At 36.6% G+C, this 20,836-nt stretch overlaps 1 pseudogene; it reads left to right on the top strand.

The window, feature by feature from the left end:
• The first annotated feature begins 15,894 nt into the window (after nt 1–15,894).
• Nucleotides 15,895–17,581, top strand: LOC115846394 (elongation factor 1-alpha 1 pseudogene; annotated as a pseudogene).
• The last annotated feature ends 3,255 nt before the right edge of the window (nt 17,582–20,836 follow it).

Genomic DNA, 20,836 nt, shown 5'->3' with positions numbered 1-20,836 from the left:
GAGGATGCAGCAGCAAGTAAAACAAAATACAATAAAAATTTGTGAAAATATTTAATATATCAGATTGTGAATTGTGTTATGCAGGAAAATACAACTCAGAGAAGAGGAATAAGGAATGTCCATGTGTTGGTCAGTTTTAAATAATGTCACCTGTGACAATCACTTTCAGGAGGTGATAATTGATTAAAACTTGAAGGAGCTAAGAGAGTGACCTATATGGATATCTGGGGAAGAATATGCTAGGGAGAGAAAAGAGCCAAAAAAAAGTCTGAGAGACGACTATACCTGGAGTTTTCTTGGAAAATAAAGGTCAGGGGACAGAGAGGTTTGGAAGTCAGAAGTGATGGGATGTGAGATCATATAGGGTCTTGGAGGCTTTTTAAAGTTTAGCTTTTGCTTGAGTGAGTTGGAGAGAGAGCCCTGGAATATATGGAGTAGAAGATAAAAGAATCTCAGTTTTTTAAATCTTTTGGTTAATTTTGTGATCTTTACTACATTTTTAAAGTATTTATATATTGATTCTGTGCCACATCCTTTTATAGTATATATCACTGAATAAGTTGGATTTTCCTAAACTAGCTATTTGTAGATTGTTCCTATGGGAGTGGGGTGTGAAAAGATCTTAGGCAGCGTTCCAGACTTCACGACTTAGTCTCTCCTCCTGCTGCCATAGAGACAGACTGCTCCCTACAAATGTGGCTCCTTTGTGTGTCTTTGTGTACTCCCACAACTTCCTGTGTCTTCAATTTCTCTTAACACGCTTGGTTCAGAGGTGATGTTCTCTCCTTCTCAAGAGATACAGCTTTTGCACTTCTGAGTGAGCCCCTCACCTGCTGTTGATGCTGTCAGAGAACTGCCTGGCCATCTCACCTTGATTTCTTCCTTCATGTCTTCTAACCATCTAAACTTCTTTTGGCAGCTTTCACATGTATGATGGAGGCAACTTATTATAGCTGCATCCTTATTCTGAAAATTGAGGTTACAGGCTGGTGTTTCTTTGCCTTGTTGCTTTGGTGTGATTTTCAGGAAGACAGGGGAAACACCCTGACTTAGATAGTGTAATCATTAATTTTATGTATAAACTTGGCTAATCTATGGTGCCCTGTTGTTTGGTTAAATACCATTCTGTCGATATTGCTGTGAAGTTGTTTTTTAGATGTGATTAGCATTTAAATCAGTAGATTTTGAATAAAGCAGATTACCCTCCACAATGTGGGTTGACCTTATCCAATCAGTTGAAAGCCTTAAGAGAAAAGACTGAGGTTCTCTGCCTCCTACACTGTTGGTGGCAATGTGAGTTGGTGCAGCTGCTGTGGAAAACAGTATGGTGGTTCCTCAGAAAACTAAACATAGAATTACTATATGATCTAGCAATCCCAATCCTGGCATATATCCAGTCAAAACTCTGATTAAAAAAGATACATGCACCCCTATGTTCATAGCAGCAGTATTTACAATAGCCAAGACATGGAAACAACCTAAATGTCCATCGACAGATGAATGGATAAAGATGTGGTACATATATACAATGGAATAAAAAAGAATGAAATATGCCATTTGCAGCAACATGGATTCAACTAGAGATTATCATACTAAGTGAAGTAAGTCAGAAAGAGAAAGACAAATACCATATAATATCACTTATATGTGGAATCTAAAATATAACACAAATGAACCTATCTGTGAAACAGAAACAGAATCACAGACATAGAGAACAGACTGGTGGTTGCCAAGTGGAAAGGGGTTGGAGGAGGGGTGGAGTGAGAGGATGGGGTTAGTAGATGTAAGCTTTTATACACAGAGTGGATAAACAACAAGGTCCTACTGTATAGCACATAGAACTGTATTTAATATCCTATGATAAACCATTAATGGAAAATAATATTAAAAAAATATATATATGTATAACTGAAACACTTTGTTGTACAGCAGGAATTAACACAACATTGTAAATCAACTATACTTCAATAAAAAAAGAAGACTGAGGTTCTCTGAAGAGGAAGGAATTCTGCATTCAGACTGACTTTAGACTCAAGACAGCAACATCAGCTCCTGCTGGAATGCCTAGCCTGCTGAACTACCCTGAGAATTTCAAACTTGCCAGCCCCTACAATTGTATGGGCCATTTCCTTAAAATAAACATCACTCTCTATATGTACATACATTATATTCATTCTACTTCTCTGAGGATCCCTAATATAGGTAGCCATATTTGTAATGAAAATTCAATAACTAATTTAATGCAAATATAAGGGAAGTTTTGAAGAGAGATTTCATTTAATAATATATTGTACTTATTCAGCATTTATACATTTTAGGGTTTTCAAAGGTATATTTATTATCACACATGTAATTTCATAGGACAGTTTTTGGGAATAGTAGCTTAACATGGTGCATAATTCTGTATTTTATTTTCATTTTTACTGTAGTATTTGAAAAGTGGTATTAGAGCAGAGAGGTCAAGGAAATAAAGTTTTACGGGGTTATCATTTGGGAAGACTATGTATTTAGGTACCAATAATTGGTAGATCACAGTGTGAAGATGGAGTTCATGTCATCTTTGAATGGAAGCAGAAGCATTCTAAATCTTTTTTCCTACCCAAGAACATTCCTATCATTTTGTAAGGCATTCTTTAACTACAATATGCACTTGTAACCAAAAATGTATCAAAGAGATATAAATAATTACATTAAATATGATACACAGTGATGTCATATATTCTAGATCTCGATTTCAATACATCTGTTAGGCATTCTTGTCAGGGTCATTAGAGCAGGCTTAAATTTAAATCGAGGTTCAGAAAATCCCAAAAGTCGTAAGAAAAATATCTAAACTTTAATCATTAAAAATATAATAAGACTATGCATCTTTTAAATTATTGTTTTGTGTGATTTTATGTTCATATTATGAATACAGGCTTTGGCGGTATTCTAAATAAATATATAAAACTATAAACAGTAGCTTTTTAACATAGCTTGAATAACTACAACTTAATATCCAATGTGAAGTATAGCACCTAACGTACCACTAACTCTATGGGAACACATTTATTCATAGCATATATGAGAAACGTATGTTTTTCAAAGGATCTGTGCAGATCAGACATTTATCAATTAGCAGAATTACCCCACAGACTTGCTCTTTGAAAGAAAGAACACTTCCTTACATGTGTTCATAAGACACACCGATTTGTGAAGTTTCATATTCTTGAACCTATGTTATGTTTTATAACTATTGATGGACAAATTATTTGCATAAGTGTTAGGTTGCCTTACATTTTCATTGTATTTATTTATAAAATTCACGGAGGCCATAAAGAGTGTATATGCTCCCCTAACGTAATGACTGACTGGTTAAGGCATTTAGACCTGAGGTTTCTGAAGGTGAACATATGTGAGTGTCACAGATTATTAGATATAGGTTTCATACTTGACTGTATGTTATAAAATCTTCAGAACCAAAAGTATTCACCAAATAGATGACATTGTATGGACTATGGTTCACCTACACCAGAAGGGCATCCTAGAAAGAGATGAAATGGAGGAAATAAGGAAATAAGCATAAATTACCCTATCCGTGATTAGATAAATATTCAGATATTAGAGATCTGTAATATGCTGGAACAAGTTTTAAAGGGATATTTGTTTTATATGTGAGATTTGGCCAAAGATTTTCTAACTTTTATTTTGTTCTTAAACCCATATCAGAGGAATCATGTTTTATTTTTGTCAGATCTGCTCTGGATCTTATTTTATTCTCATTCCTAGATGTCATGCTCAAAACTCTTCTTGCTTCAGAGAAGATAATGTTGGTTTTTTCAAAGGTGTTTATGTTTACGTATGCCAGAGGCTCTTAAACCTAGTAAATCAGAATTTACCAGTAACCATTTTAATAGTGGTAAGATGCCAGTCAAGGAGATTATCATTTATTAGTGGAGTGGGCATGCAGTTAAAAATGGGCAGAGCTAGGAGTAATGATAATGACTGGCTTATGCTTGTCTGAAAGTTCAGTTCTTAAACTATCAAATGTGTTAATTGCTTCCAATGGCAGGAAAATGATCTGTAGAATATGGGCTGCCTGTTTTATTGCTTAGTACCAGGAATGTCTATGTGACATCATGGTGTCCTCTCTGAGTTTTTCCCAGTCCTGTTCTTCAATTTGGTTCTCTTTTCTTCTGTTTAGCATCACGACACTCCCTTGCTATGCTATTAAACAACACTCTAACTTTCCTCCTATCTCTGCCATCCCTCTAACCCCCAGCATAGCTCAGCAAGTTTACTGCTTAATCACTTCATGCTCAAGAACACGTGGGCTGAACTGAATGAGGCTTGTAATCAAATGACAGAACTCTATTTGATTATCATACACAACAGCAGCCTAATATATGATTTTTCTAATTATCTCCCCTGTGGTGGACATTAGCCCCTGTTTGGTTTTCAATTATATCATCTGTATGTCTTAGTCCCCAAATATTCCTAAGGGATATACTATCAGAGTAACCATGGAGAAGTTAGTCAAAATGCCAGGAAAGCAACTCCCTTTGATGACTTCCTTTTCTCTTCATGATAAGTTGGATTATTATTAGGAGAGGGGCTGAAGGAACATAGATGAATCAAATGCATTAGTTTTTCAGTTAAATAATAATTCTCAGAATTTTCCCCAGATAATAACAAGATTAAATGCCATATTAATTTCTTTTATATATTTTTCAGATAGACAAGCATCATTCCTTTTCACTGAAAGATTGTTCCAAGTGAGCTTATTTTCTGTAGTCATTAAAACTGTGATTTGGGGGGGGGGGAAGTTTATTTTGTTAAGTGACTGTTTTAAGTACATAATTCCTGAGAATCTGAGTAAGACTATATTATAACAATATTATATTTAAAGTAATTGATGTTATTGAAAGTTTTTGAGGAAGTCTTCAATTAAATGTTGGTCAATATGTATTCAGCATTTTTATAGACAATGGCATGTATCATTTTTACTATTATTTCAGTTCTTCTGAAAAATTCATAAAAGAAAGAGATTTCCTGAAAACTGTTAAATTTGGCAAAATATTAAAATTCTTTTCATTTTGTCTGTCCCCAAAGGAGATACTATGGAGTCATTTTGTTTGAGCGTCGTTTTATGGATGATCTTAGTCAGAATCATTTATATATATATATATTTTTTTTGTGGTATGGGGGCCTCTCACTGTTGTGGCCTCTCCTGTTGTGGAGCACAGGCTCTGGACGCGCAGGCTCAGCGGCCATGGCTCACGGGCCCAGCCACTCCTCAGCATGTGGGATCCTCCCGGACCGGGGCACGAACCCGTGTTCCCTGCATCGGCAGTCGGACTCTCAACCACTGCGCCACCAGGGAAGCCCAGAATCATTTATATTTTGCAGTTTCTTTTCACATGTCATTAATAGGGAGCTGCTTCCTTGCTTGCATGAATGTTTGATTTCTTTTTCTAGTTAAGTAGTGATCCAAATGCAAAATCTAATGCTTAGGGTAATCATGTGAATTTATGACCATCGCTTGAATGCTGGGCTTTCAGAAATGAAATTGAATAGATCATATTTCTCTATAAATGTAGGTTTTACAGCTGAGATAGATCTAATATTGATAATCTCTTTATTTAACTGTTTCAAAATGCCATATGTGACTGAAAGCAACAGAATGGAAATAACTATGTTTACAGCAAATGTAACAGGAAATGAAAGCAAGATATGCAGTAAGCTTCTCACTGAAGTGAGCATCATATTAGTGCTATAGTGCAGAGCATTAGGGGCAGTAATCAGCAGGTTGAAGGAAGGGACTGGAGTGCACTCAGAAGTAGGATGAGGAAATTAAAATGGGAAAAATATGATGGCTATTTTCAGATGCTCAGCATCTCCTAGGAGGGATAACTTGAAGACTAAATTAAAACTAACTTAAGGGCTTCCCTGGTGGCACAGTGGTTGCGAGTCCGCCTGCCAATGCAGGGGACGCGCGTTCGTGCCCAGGTCCGGGAAGATCCCACATGCCGCAGAGCAGCTGGGCCCGTGAGCCATGGCCGCTGAGCCTGCGCGTCCGGAGCCTGTGCTCCGCAACGGCCGCAACGGAAACTAACTTAAAATCAGAGAAAGGCTTCCCTGGTGGCGCAGTGGTTGAGAGTTCGCCTGCTGATGCGGGGGACGCGGGTTCGTGCCCCGGTCCGGGAGGATCCCGCATGCCGCGGAGCGGCTGGGCCCCTGAGCCATGGCCGCTGAGCCTGTGCGTCAGGAGCCTGTGCTCCGCAATGGGAGAGGCCGCAGCGCAGAGAGGCCCGTGTACCGCAAAAAAAAAAAAAAAAAAAAAATCAGAGAAACATACCTGTTGATTTATTTCAACAATTCTGTATGGAATAAAGTACATCTACTAGGTCACATTCTTCCAGTGTCTGCCATTGTCATATCTGTATTATTGCAAAACCATACTCAAGGTACAAGAAAATTTCAGTTTAGGAGATTTCCCTTATTCTAAAATGGATTCTGACTTTCACTTCTTCTTAGTCTGCATTCATGCATTTATCTCATGCGGTCTGCTCAAGTGAAATTAGTTAAAGGGAAAGTGCTATGGATGAATTGTTTCCTGAAATTCACATGTTGATGTCTTAACACCTAATGTGACTACATTTAGGAGTTAAGAGTTTTTAAGAAGTAATTAAGGGTAGGGTCCTAATCAGATGGTATTGGTGGCCTTATAAGAGGAGGAAGAGAGAGAGATTTTTCTTTTTCTCTACCATGTGAGAAGACAGTGAAAAGACCGCTGTCTGCAAGTCAACAAGAGAGCCCTTCTCATAAACTAACCATGCTGGCACCCTGATCTTGGACTTTCCAGGCTCCAGACTATAAGAAAATAAAGTTCTGTTGTTTAAACCACCCAATACATGGTATTTTGATAAGGCAATCTGACCAGACTAAGATAGAAAACATATTCTTTCCAAACACAAATCTATGCTCAGATGACAGGACAATTATCTGTCATTTCATTTAATTTCCTAAAATGCTTGAATGTTTTAGCAGCCATGATGGTGACAGATACACACAGAGGTCTTCTGAAGACAGTATTCAGTCTGCTTTTGCTCACCATCCTGCACAGAGGGATTCTGTGGTTAATAAGAAACTAGCAAACATAAAAGCCCTGTTTGAAATCTCAAAAATCTAGATGAGAATCAAATTAAGTTATTAAGGAAATATTAGGCCCAAAATATATAGATGCAAGAAATCTTTGAATTTTATCCTACAGAATTTTATCCTCTAGTTATTCAACTGACAACTCAAGTCCTGGAATGTCTGTTTTCATATGTGTGGGATCTAGAAGGGACCCAAATGAATGCATATATTTCTAAGGAAAAAGGGATTTCTTTGAATTAGAATTTGGAAAAAGGAGATTATTATTTACCAGTGTATCCAAATATATATATAAAGGTTAGTAGATCATCCAGGATAAGTGTAATAAAGACCAGATTTTTAATTTCCAGACTAAATTCTGGAGGTATCATAAAATTCATAATAAAGCCAATTACTATTTTTAAGCAATCCTAGATATCACAGCAAATGGACAGAGAAAAAGTGTACAAACTATATGACAGAAAAACTATATGCTTTTAAATCCTGACATAAAAGAAGAAATTTATTTTAAAATAAATACAAGCCCTTTTAAGTTTCATCACATTAAGAGTTATTTCCCAAGTTTATACACATATTCATTCATCATATATTTTAAGTACCTACTATGTACCAGTCACCTTGCCAGGTTTTAGACATGAAAAGGGTACAAAGATGGCATCCTTCCCTGCCTTTAAGATTTTCTATACACAAAAATGGCTGATAGCTCTGAGATCTGGTAAATTGGAAATTTGGACTCAAGGGAGCCACAGAGATATTGCTATGAAATTCATTCTGTTGTAGTTTTCACAACTGTGTTCTTTAAATATATAGCCTGTTATGAAAATCAGAAAGCAGATACTTCATTTAACTGAAAAAATAATATGTGATAGATTATTTTTGACTCCAATATCAAACTTAGAACGTCTCATGAAGAGAGACGTTTTCCCCCCTAAAAACACCAGTACAGAAACTATACAGTATAAGTCACTAGAGCAGGACTTTTCCAAATCAGCTACACTTCTCTGCCTCTAGAGATGATCTTTTCCTGTTGGATTCATTAACAGGTATAAACACAGAGGGAGGCTAGAAGGAATGGGGAAGCAGGACTCCTGTTCTCCTTTTCACCCCTCTCTCTCTTTTGCTTTTCTCCTGTAGATTGGGGGAAGATTTGTTTATGTGAGCAGCACTGGAGACTAATTCATGGATTTATGTGGTTTATATGTACCATCTATTTAGACTTCAGCCTCCAACTTCTCTCCTATATATCACACAGATTCAGGCAGACCCATTAAACTTGAGTTTTCTAGTTCTTCAGTGTCCATCCAAACTTCTTATCTCATTTCAGGCCCCCACATTCCTCACTTTCGGCTTAGCTCAGTTTACTTTCCATAATTCTCACAACAGACACAGATAAAATAAGTTACGAGCTGTTCACTGAAGAGCATTATTTTCCTGTGCTCCTTGACACATTTTTGGGGTCTGCTATTCCACTGTGTGATGGGGCAATGCTCAGGGAAATTGTTAGCAGCATGATATACAGGTGCAGGATAGGCTCTGGATTGTAGTTCACAAGTTCCTGATTGACTTGATTATTAGGTTTATCTTTTATAGATTTGGATATTAAAAAAATATTTCATCATTGTAAAGTTGAAGAAAAGGGCTTGGGAAATAGATATCCTGGGTTCTGGTCTTCCCTTTGGTATTACCCATATGGTTTGGGAAAAGTCAGATCATCTTTGTGCTTCCTCATCTGTAATTAGTGCTTCTAGACTATACTAATGATAACCTGTACTTTCCTGACTCTTCTCCTTCTTCCCATTTTTCAAGAGCAGTTAGAATGAGCCAACCCTCAAAGTTTAGTTTAAGGTTTATAGAAATTTAGACTCATTCAGCACTATGTGTGGAAGTAGTCAGCTGGTATACCATTGTTCATTTTGCTCTCTAGTTGGTAAGGTATTGCTGTTACACAAATTCTTGAAGAATTTACTAGAAATAACATCTTAGATATCAAATATAAAATAAAATATGTTAGATCTTCAGACATTATGATCTGTCTTATGACTTTAGTGTAAGTATTGGGTTGTCTTTCTTCATATAAATTATTTAGAATTCTATTTTCATTTTCACTCTTCAACTGTCTCATTCAAGTTGACAGAAATCTGTATGAATGGTCACATTGAAGATCTCTGATGGTATTTGAATCACCTTCATTTCACCTTTTTTTCTGCTTACTTCAGTATAGACATAACTGGATTCTGGGGAGACAATTTGTCCATAATTTTTATAAGCTAGCATTTACTTTATTGTTTTTCTTCCCTTGTATTAGATAATTACGAAGAATAGACCACAGTGGAGAGTTATGGTATCTTTGATATTCAAAATTTTAAATTGAGGTGACAAGAAAATTATTTTGTGTGTATATTTTAATGTTACTGCATAATTAATGCATTCTAGTGAAAAGGGAATATAAAACATGTACATTAGAACCTTCAACTAACTCTCTTATTGTGGTGAAAACCAAGCTTTCAATAATTATTTTCTTTGTAAGAGAGAAATAAAAGAAATCCAAGCATTACTACTATTGAATTATAAAACAACAAACTATCTCTTTCTCTGTGGCTTTCATCCATATCATTTACAGTGCAAATGCAATTTTTGGTTCACAAATGCTTCTATATTGAGAGCTGTGTGGAAAATAGAATGCTTAGTTCCAATTTTCTTGCCAAACAAAGAAAACAAAATCCTTCCCCATCTTCTGTATTATGTGAGTGCCAAAAACGCCTCTTTGATGGTAGCTTTGTGTTGTATTGTGTTTTTGCTTTTAATTAAGATATATTGGGTAAAATAGTGCTTCATTGTATTGTACAAAATACTGAAGTATGGGCTAATTACAGCCTTCAATGGGATTCAGTATAGACCTCATGTTACTGTCTCATGCCCATTTTTTAGTGTTTAGCAAAGTGTTCTGATGTTGTATCTTCTCCTGGGATTTTCTTTTTAGCTTTTCTTCATCCAAATGAAAAGCAATGACCCCTACCTAAAATGTTAATTAAATGACTACCTCATTTGTTATAAAGTTTTTATTTAAAAATATCCTTACATTTTGGATGCCAAAACTCAATTTTGCCCCATATGGCCCTTTTCACAACACTTGTTTTTAGAGGGCATAATTTTGACAGAAGGCAGAATTCAAAGTTAGCAGAAAGGAGGTTGGGAGCCAGACAAATATGGAAGAAATGTCACCCTCATCTTTATTTAAACCTGATTAACCCTTTTAATTTAGTCATTAAGCTTTATTGAAAATGAACCGAATACAGTTATTAGTTGTGGAAAGAGAACAGAATCAATTTAGAATTAAATTAAAGGGCAAAATCTCTATAACTTCTAGGTAAAGATAAAATGGTAGGTTTCTCACTGCAAGCTGATTACAAGGGAAAGATAATATTATCCATATTGAAATTGCAATTTACCGAGATGCCAATCTATTTCAGAATTTGCAACATTGTGATAAAACTCAAATAATACCTTGTATATATCTTTTTAAGGAACAGATTAAATAAATACTTACTAGTTGACTTGAAAAATGACTACAGGTAATATCCCATTGAGGTTTCCTTGATTCCTGAGCATGGGGTATGACTGGGTGGGAAATGGGGGCTTCAAAAGGACAATTTTATCTCCTTTTTTATTGCCTTAGTGAAATATCTTCATCTACAAATATGAGGTAAACAGTATGTTTCAGGAAAAATGTCCATTGAAACAAAAGCAGAATTTAAATGGAATGATATCAATAACTATGAAAGGTTCTGATTTATGTTATTTCTCTGACCCTTTAGCTTCTAGATGCCTGCAATTTCTTTTGTCATGAATTTTCTGCACACATTATTAGTGTTCATACATGTATCTAATCTTTTGTTGAACTACACTGGATTAAAATGGTAATTGTAATTATTGTAATTGTCATTTTCATTCTGCATGCTGAATACAATGGGTTGTATTAAATTACTGCCTGAAAATGTATAATGTTTAATAATGTATTTTGATAGTTGGTTTTGACAATGGCAATAATAGTGGTAAGCAATTATATATGTTATGGAGTGCTTACTATGTGTGCTTACTTGGTATATCTCCTTAAATTCTTACAACTACCATATGGTATCATATGCATACAAGTGACTTGTTATTCTATTCCCTGATGATGGTACTATGTATCTTTCATACAATTTCACATTTAATATTTATATCATCTCCCCCTCCACTAGGAAGTAGGGATTTTAAAAATGAGGAAACTGAAGCTTTGAAACTAGTATATGGTGGTTTTCAAACCCATGCAGCTTGATTCCAGAGCCTGTGGTCTCAGCCAGTAAATAATGCTGCCTTTCTTTATGGATAATGCTTTACTTAAGAGAGTGAGACTGGTCTCATAGCTCTCTTCCTGTAGATTTCTGCAAAGTCAGCAGTGCTGCATGAAAATGCTCATATATCATTTGGCCAGTCAACATGGAAGCACAATACTGCATCAGAGCTTCATGTATATAAGAGGTATTTATGTCATGGTCCTTTCATAGGTTCAGTTTTAAAAGCTAAGTTAGATCAAACCCTAGGATAGCTCCTCTCTTTACTCAAGTTAAAGATTATGTCCTTAATGTGGGCTTCAGGTCCTGTGTAATCTGGCTTCCTATTCTCTCCCTGACCTCATCTCCTAATACTCTTTCTTTTGGACACTGTGCTATAGCTATGTTGCCATGGTTTTTTTCCTTCAGTTTACCAAGGATGCTCTTCAACTTCAAATATACCCTTTGTCTGGAAGGCCCTCACCCCAGATATCTACATGATTAGCTCCTACACAGCTTCCATGTCTTTCCCCAATCTCAAAATCTTGATGACCTACTTTGCACCCTATTTATAGTGCAGATTTCTGGATGCTCACTCTAGCAGTTCTGATCTCTTTACCCTGCTGTAATTTTCTTTTCTCCTTCAAACCTACAATGTAATTTACTTATTTGTTGTCTCTCTTCCTTGTTCAACATCAGGATTCTTTGTTGTTCTCTGATATACCCCAAATTCCTTAAAATAGTGCCCCCAAAATGGTAGTCAGTCGATAATATTTGTTGAGTGGAAGAATGGAGAGAGCAGCAACATTTTTGAGCAAGGTAGAGCTCAATTAAGTCACAATATATATTTTTGAATATGAATCTATAGGAATTCATGATTTATGGGATAATCAGATATTTCTATATAATAAAGGTAGAAGCTGAAGGCTGGGCAGGATTTTTGGATAGGCAAAGGATGTTAGACAATTTGCGCTGCTATAACATAATACCATAGACCAGGTGGCTTAAACAACAAACATTTATTTCTCACAGTTCTGGAGGCTGAAAGTCCGAGATCAGGGGGCCAGCATGGTCAAATTCTTGGTAAGTGCCCTCTTTCTGATTTATAGGCTGCCCTTTTCTCATTCCACATGGTGAAGAGACAGAAAGGGCTGAGTCTTTTCCTCTCTTAACCCCATCATGAGGCCTCTACACTCATGACCTAACTACCTCCTAAAGGCTCAAACACCATAACACTAGGGCTTCAACATATTGAATTTGGGGAGATACAAACATTCATTTCATAGCAAAAAGAGAGAACAAGTTGAGAAAATGCACAGAGACAGGAAGAAAACAGAAGACAACTAGGTCCAGTTAGAAATTCTGCTGAGCAACAGGCTATGAGCCAGCTTTAGGGAGACACCCATTTCTCTGGAGTTCATTTATTTAATAAATATTTACTGAGACCTTACTTTGTGTCAGACACTCCTCTAGGTGCTCAGAGTTCAGCAGTGAACAAAACAGACAAAATCTCTGCTCTCACAGAGCTAACAGCAAGCTGAGGAGAACAGAGATGCCATGAAAACAAGTAGCTGAATTCTACCAGGGCATTATGCAATGTCAGTTATGTTCAAACAGGAATACGTATGTATGAGGTTTGTGTCTCACTGGAAATCTATTTGTCCCCTTTGTGCCATATGACTTAGAATTTATTTATTTATTTATTTATTTATTTATTTATTTATTTATTTATTTAGCGGTACGCGGGCCTCTCAATGCTGTGGCCTCTCCCGTTGCGGAGCACAGGCTCCGGACGCGCAGGCTCAGTGGCCATGGCTCACGGGCCCAGCCGCTTCGCGGCATGTGGGATCTTCCCGGACTGGGGCACGAACCCACGTCCCCTGCATCGGCAGGCGGACTCTCAACCACTGCGCCATCAGGGAAGCCCTTAAGACTTAAAATTTAGATCCTTATCTACTGGGAGGACTCACTCCTAGTCTGTAGGTGGTCTCTGATAGCTCATCCTTTGGTGTTATCCTTGGCTATTATTTATATTTATCATGCAATGTGGCCACTGTTTACAATTGCTTGACATTTATGGAATCACTTAGATACAATTTTTTCATTTCTTTAGAAATAAGACATACTATATTTTTGACACTTGAAATTGTAGAGAAAAGGGTTATGTGGATCTAAAAATGTTATATTCTTCTCTACGGCACCACCTTAACTTGCATTTGGCTGGGGCTAGTTGACTGGTTTTCTACAGTTACGGCTAGCCCCTGTTGCCCTGTATTAGAGTTTGGAGGATGGAAAAATAGCACCCCAGGGAGAACACCCTCATACCTCAGAGGTCTGCCAGACTACTTTGTAACTCAGAGAGCCCTCAGGAGGCTCTCAGACAAAATATTCAAATCAAGCATTAATAAAGAAACAAGTTTCCCCCTGCCTGAATCACAAAAGGGCATATTGTGATTGCTGTATTTTGCATTTTTTTGAGGAGGGGAGGTACTATAATAAAATAGCACAATTGGGTAACAACCATCATGTTTCAGTGGAAGCATGAGTCAGACACATCCTAGGATCAGTTTTATCTTGTTATTTACTAGATAGTGTTGTTGGCCAAGATAGACGAAGAAGACTTTACCAGATCTTTTTACCTCAAGTATATCAATATCCATATGAATAAAATGCATTTTAGTTGGGAGAGAGGTTGTTTGTTCCCTCATCTATATCTGTAGTCTAAATAGTCTCTATGTTTTTCCTAACAGAGTGAAAATCACACTGAGGCCAAAAAGTTAATTACAGATGTGCATCTTTCATTATAATTTCTTTTGTTAAGATGTTTTTCATTATCCAAATAATCATCTTCATTTTCTAAAACTATACTCTTTGAAAAACATTTTTAAACAAATATGTTGTGCAGTAATTGAAATAATGGAGACCACACTTACTCTTTGATGTACCAGAAGGCTGTCCAAATTGAATATTGTCAGTATATAAATATTGTCACCAGAAAAGCTAAAGATATTTTGTATCATTCACTGTTGGATTTGTTAAACTGTAGATTTTTTCTTTTGCTGTTTACAATACAGTTTAATCACCTTCACCTGAAAAATGCTACGATCATCTTAAAACACATAGTAAATACAAACAGGTTTTGACAATAAAAGCAAAACAAACAATAAAACAACAAAAAGAATGGAAAAACAATTTGCTATCACAGTAAAGTCTCTTATGTCCTTCTTTTAAGAGAGAGTTACATTCCAATGAGAAAAAATACTGGAGACAAAGAAATAGTAGAAAGGAATAAGAATGGAGAAAGGCACACCATCACTTAAATTACTAACACTTGCATAACTGCAAAAGAGAATGTCTGCAAATAAACACTTTTTGGGTGTAAGACAAGAATGCTTTTCTGTGTAGATTGAAATTTAAATTGGAGGAAAACATTTTGTTGAATTAGAATTTAGTTAATGCATTTTTAACACCAGAAATCAGGGTGTAATCTCAGGGCATGGTTCATGAACGTTAAAGACATTAGTTGGATCCCTTACTATTTTTAGGTCCAATTTTTGTGATTGCCAGTACATTATATCCTTAATTCAGGTTTTTCTCCTTTTTAATCCTTGACAACATTCCTCTACATATGGCAAAATGATTTTTGTCTAAATTAGAAGAATAAAGGGAAAGAAGAGAACTCAATAGGCCCTATACACCTACACTAGCTCTATTTACCTAAACCTGCCTGACCCTCTCCTTCCAACTGCAATCCAGATACATCAGGGCAGGGTGGGATGAAAGATACCAAAAGTGATTCTTGTAATAGGTAAACAAATCACAAATAAACTTGCTTCTTCCCCATTTTTATCCACTCTGATTGTATATATATATATAAAACAATATCTAGAGTGTTTTCTTAACCCAGTACTTTATGAAAAGATCGAAGGCTGTATTGAGAACAACCCAAATTCACACTGTGCAAGGAGACCTACATGAATTTGATAATCTCTCACATGTATAATTATATATAGATATATAAAAATATCTATGCACGTGTGCACACACACATGCACACATATCTATGTATTCTGAAGAAAGAAATTGGTGGCAGATTCTAAATGTAGCAAACACTGCCCTGCATTGGAGGGTATGATATGGGTTATCCTAGGGTAATCTTGGTTTTACTCCTGGCTGCATAGCTTTCTAAGCCTGATTTTCTTGCCTTTTAAGGAATTTATGAGTTACTTATCATCATTGTAAACCATCCCCCTTTGCTTAAACCTAGCTACAGTGACTTTACAAGTTCATACTAATGACAAACGCTTTGTATATACAATATATTATTATATTTATAATCTGAATAATCAGAAAGTTTACTTCATTTAAAATGTGTCCATTTAAACACTGAAAAAAACTTTTTGCTTTTTCGCAACGGGTTTGCTGCCAGGACACAGGTGTCGTGAAAACCACTGCTAAACCTAAGCAAAAATGGGAAAGGAGAAGACCCACATCAACATCGTTGTCATCGGACACGTAGATTCGGGGAAGTCCACCACTACTGGCCATCTGATCTACAAATGTGGTGGGATCGACAAGAGAACCATTGAAAAGTTCGAGAAGGAGGCTGCCAAGATGGGGAAGGGCTCCTTCAAGTATGCCTGGGTCTTGGACAAACTGAAAGCTGAATGTGAGCGTGGTATCACCATTGATATCTCCCTATGGAAATTCGAGACCAGCAAGTACTATGTGACCATCATTGATGCCCCAGGACACAGAGAATTCATCAAAAACATGATTACAGGCACATCCCAGGCTGACTGTGCTGTCCTGATTATTGCTGCTGGTGTTGGTGAATTTGAATCAGGTATTTCTAAGAATGGGCAGACCCGTGAGCATGGCCTTCTGGCCTACACTCTGGGTGTGAAACAGCTAATTGTTGGAGTTAACAAAATGGATTCCACCGAGCCACCCTACAGCGAGAAGAGATACGAGGGAATTGAAAAGGAAGTCAGCACCTACATTAAGAAAATTGGCTACAACCCCGACACAGTAGCATTTGTGCCAATTTCTGGCTGGAATGGTGACAACATGCTAGAGCCAAGTGCTAACATGCCGTGGTTCAAGGGATGGAGAGTCACCTGTAAAGATGGCAATGCCAGTGGAACCACACTGCTTGAAGCTCTGTATTGCATCTTGCCACCAACTCGCCCAACTGACAAGCCCTTGTGTTTGCCCCTCCAGGACGTCTACAAAATTGGTGGTATTGGCACTGTCCCTGTGGGTCGAGTGGAGACTGGTGTTCTCAAACCTGGCATGGTGGTCACCTTTGCTCCAGTCAATGTGACAACTGAAGTGAAGTCTGTTGAAATGCACCATGAAGCTTTGAGTGAAGCCCTTCCTGGGGACAATGTGGGCTTCAATGTCAAGAACATGTCTGTCAAAGATGTTTGTCGTGGCAATGTGGCTGGTGACAGCAAAAATGACCCACCAATGGAAGCAGCTGGCTTCACAGCTCAGGTGATTATCTTGAACCATCCAGGCCAAATCAGTGCCGGCTATGCACCTGTGCTGGATTGTCACACAGCTCACTTTGCCTGCAAGTTTGCTGAGCTGAAGGAGAAGATTGATCATCGTTCTGGGAAAATGCTGGAAGATAGCCCCAAATTCTTAAAATCTGCTGATGCTGCCATCGTTGATATGGTTCCTGGTAAACCCATGTGTGTTGAGAGCTTCTCTGACTACCCTCCTCTAGGCCGCTTTGCTGTTTGTGACATGAGACAGACGGTTGCTGTGGGTGTCATCAAAGCAGTGGACAAGAAGGCAGCTGGAGCTGGCAAGGTCCAAGTCTGCCCAGAAAGCGCAGAAGACTAAATGAATATTATCCCCAATACCTGCCACCCCAGTCTTAATCAGTGGTGGAAGAATGGTCTCAGAACTGTTTGTCTCAATTGGCCATTTAAGTTTAATAGCAAAAGACTGGTTAATGATAACAATGTATCGTAAAACCTTCAGAAGGAAAGGAGAATGTGTTGTGGACCATTTGTTTTGTGTGTGGCAGTCTTAAGTTATTCGTTTTTAAAATCAGTACTTTTTAATGGAAACAACTTGACCAAAAATCTGTCACAGAATTTGAGACCCATTAAAAAAGTTTAATGAAAGGGGCTTCCCTGGTGGCACAGCGGTTGAGAGTCTGCCTGCCGATGCAGGGGACACGGGTTCGTGCCCCTGTCCGGGAGGATCCCACGTGCCGCGGAGCGGCTGGGCCCGTGAGCCATGGCCGCTGAGCCTGCGCGTCCGGAGCCTGTGCTCCGCAACGGGAGAGGCCACAACAGTGAGACGCCTGCGTACCGCAAAAAAAAAAAAAAAAAAAATCCTTTAGAGCTAAAGCTAGATACAGCCACTAAAGAACATAGCCTAAATTATTGTCAGAAAGTTAATGCCTTTTTAAAATCTGTTTATTTTCTATTTGTAGAATTATTAACATGGAATAGGACAAAAGTTTTCTTCTATTTGAAGAAAAATAGAATGATAGTTGAATATTCCGCAGTCATTGATTTTTTGCCCAACTAGTACCTAATACATAATAACCTCTAATTAGATGCTTTATAAGTAGATGCACTAACTTTAATTTATTTTCTAAAATTATCTCTCTCAATCTTCTAAAGAATCATACCCCTCTTATTATAATAGAATTTAGAGTGATAGAAAGATTACCCATATATAGTTGACACTAGGACTATCTAGGTTTGTCAAGTAAAAATTTCTTGTAGAATGTTCTGCAAGTAGTATATCTCGATATAAAACTGTATTACATTTCATTTCATCAACAGCCTCCTTACCTACAAAATAATTACTATACAACTATCTATACAAAGTACAGTACTAAATGTCAGGACTCCACAGACAAGCTCTCCAAGGTCCTCATCCTAGGAATGGTTCCAGGCTAATGATATAGATCTTAATAAACACTGGGGAAAATTAAAAGAGGGATAGAATTCCATGGGAAGAGATGATAAGAGAAATTTTAAAGGTGAAATGAGTCTTGACCTGTATTGTGAAGAAAATGCAGATTTTAGCTGAGCATGGAGAAAAGACATCAAGTATGAGCAAATACTAAAATTAGGACACACTCAAGAATATTTTCCGGGATAATGCATTAAATAGTTTTCTTTGAATAAGCTGTTTCATTAGAGAAATTGTAAGAAGTAGGTAAATTTAGACCATGATAAGGAATTTAGATTTGGTCCTGGAGAAAGATGGGGATTGCTGACTATTTTGATTGCATAAAATAATATTTTATGCATTATTTCTTTTAGCATGAATATCTTTCTCAAATAATTGAAGTACGTGCTTCTATGATTAGAGTTTTGAAAAGGCTCATCTTTGTCTGCCTTTACATTTAATTGTCCAGTTATCATTCACTTAACCTTTTAATTAGTATTTTTTAAAGGAGTATCTCTATACTTCATATTATTTGTTCTTACCAACTTGCAGAATTCATAGAAATTCTAATTTGTTCAGTAAAGAACAGGGAGATAAGAGTATCTCTTTTCTACATATAGAAGAATGACAAATTAAGTTGACAAACATGAGCTTACAAACAGTGGTGTTACATTATTTATTATATTAAGTTTCACTTCAATGAGAAATTTCTTTCTGAGACTGAATGTATCTTTTGATGGCATAAGGAAAAGACAAAGAAACACTGGCAGCCAGAAGGTATGGAGTTTGATCTTTGGCTTTTCCAACCTCGCTGTGACCACTCACAGAATTTCATGTGTAGTCTCCAAAGTCATTTGGAGTTCATGAAATCAAATTACCTCTCGTATTACCCCTTTACCTATGCTAACATGTTGCTCTCCCTGCAGATATGTCATGATCAAATTTCCTATTGTTATACTTGTCTGGAGAGAGATGTACATTATATCCAATTCCTTCATCAGTTGGTACACATTAACATAATAAATGGCAGGTCCCTCTTTATGATCGTGGGATAATGTTGCTATTAACCTGAATGTCTTCTGTTTTATCCAGACCTCAAACAAATTATAGTTCCTTTAAAAAGTGATAAATTGAGATATTCTTTCCTTCCTTTTAGAGACTTAGTCTGTCTAAAAACCATACTCTGAGCAATTTCTTCTTCTTACCTTGAACATTGCAATAATGTTCCAAAATATTTCACTGATAAAGGATAATTCCATAAGAAAGTTGTAACTATCAGAGTTTAACAAATGTTTTTCATCCAAGGTGACTAATCTTTAACTAGCAAGTGATGATTAGGCATTGTTTGGAGAATTTCAGTGTAGGGACACAACCTAACAGTGACACTTTCTAGCATCTTTCTTGGTTATTATGTGTAATCCATTTTAGAACATTTGATAAATCTTTTAGTTTCATTCAATGTCTACCTTGCTTGAAGTGTGCTTGAAATGAGAATTGTGGATACTTCATACTGTTTTGATTTTAGAGTTAGCTACCCAAATAGCCTATAAATGTTATTTTGAATCCTTTTGACCCAGGAATCCTGGATGTTTATGAAGAAAATATGTTGGGCTCTATTTTGTCATCTATTTTAGTACTGCATTAATAATTGTGAAATATGACTACTTTGTTTTCCTATTTGTAACTGATTTTTACCTGTAGTTGGTTTATATTTACTACTATTATATATGAAATAATATACTCTGTATGGAAACAAATAGCTAACATATCATAGTGTAATCCTAAAATACCCTTGGGTTATTATATAAAAACAACCCTGAAATAATAATAACAAAAATAATGAGTTAACATGTATTGAAAGATTATGATGCTGTAGACACTATATTAAGCACTTTAAAAACACTGTCTCATTTAATTTTCAAAAGAACCTTAGGGTAGAAAGTATAACTTTTCCATCTTTAGAAGGAGGAATTTAGACACAGAGCTAGTGTGGTGGACTATGAAAAGAATTCCAAGCTGACTACAAAAAATGTTATTTACCAATTAATAATGTTAATGTTTCTATTAGCCAATTAACTTATAATATTAGCTAATAAAATGACCAATTAATCATATTAAGTTATAAGGTTTTAATTTCATGTTGATTTCAAAAGAAAAGAAAAATAGTTTTCTATTAATTCTGTTGTGATCCCTAGTGAAAAACACTTCCTCATTCTCTAGTAGAAAAGAAAAATATCCATCTGGTGTTCCTGTAGAATTTATAGTTCCTTAAGAGGAAAAATCTCTGACCTAGACTGATGTTTAATAAGGTCACTGATAACAAATGTGCCTGTCACACTGGGGTTGAGGAACTAGGAAGTCTGTGTCTGGGAGGACATGGAATCATGTCAGAGACAGCAAATAATAGGTACAGGAAAAGACACATTGCTGGTTTGGTCCCTTCATCTTGCTCTCCAAATTTA

Source organism: Globicephala melas, chromosome 3 (assembly GCF_963455315.2).
Source record: "Globicephala melas chromosome 3, mGloMel1.2, whole genome shotgun sequence".
Classification (NCBI taxonomy): domain Eukaryota; kingdom Metazoa; phylum Chordata; class Mammalia; order Artiodactyla; family Delphinidae; genus Globicephala; species Globicephala melas.
The sequence above is the reverse complement of the archived record's forward strand: the minus strand, read 5'-3'. Positions and strand labels throughout refer to the sequence as shown.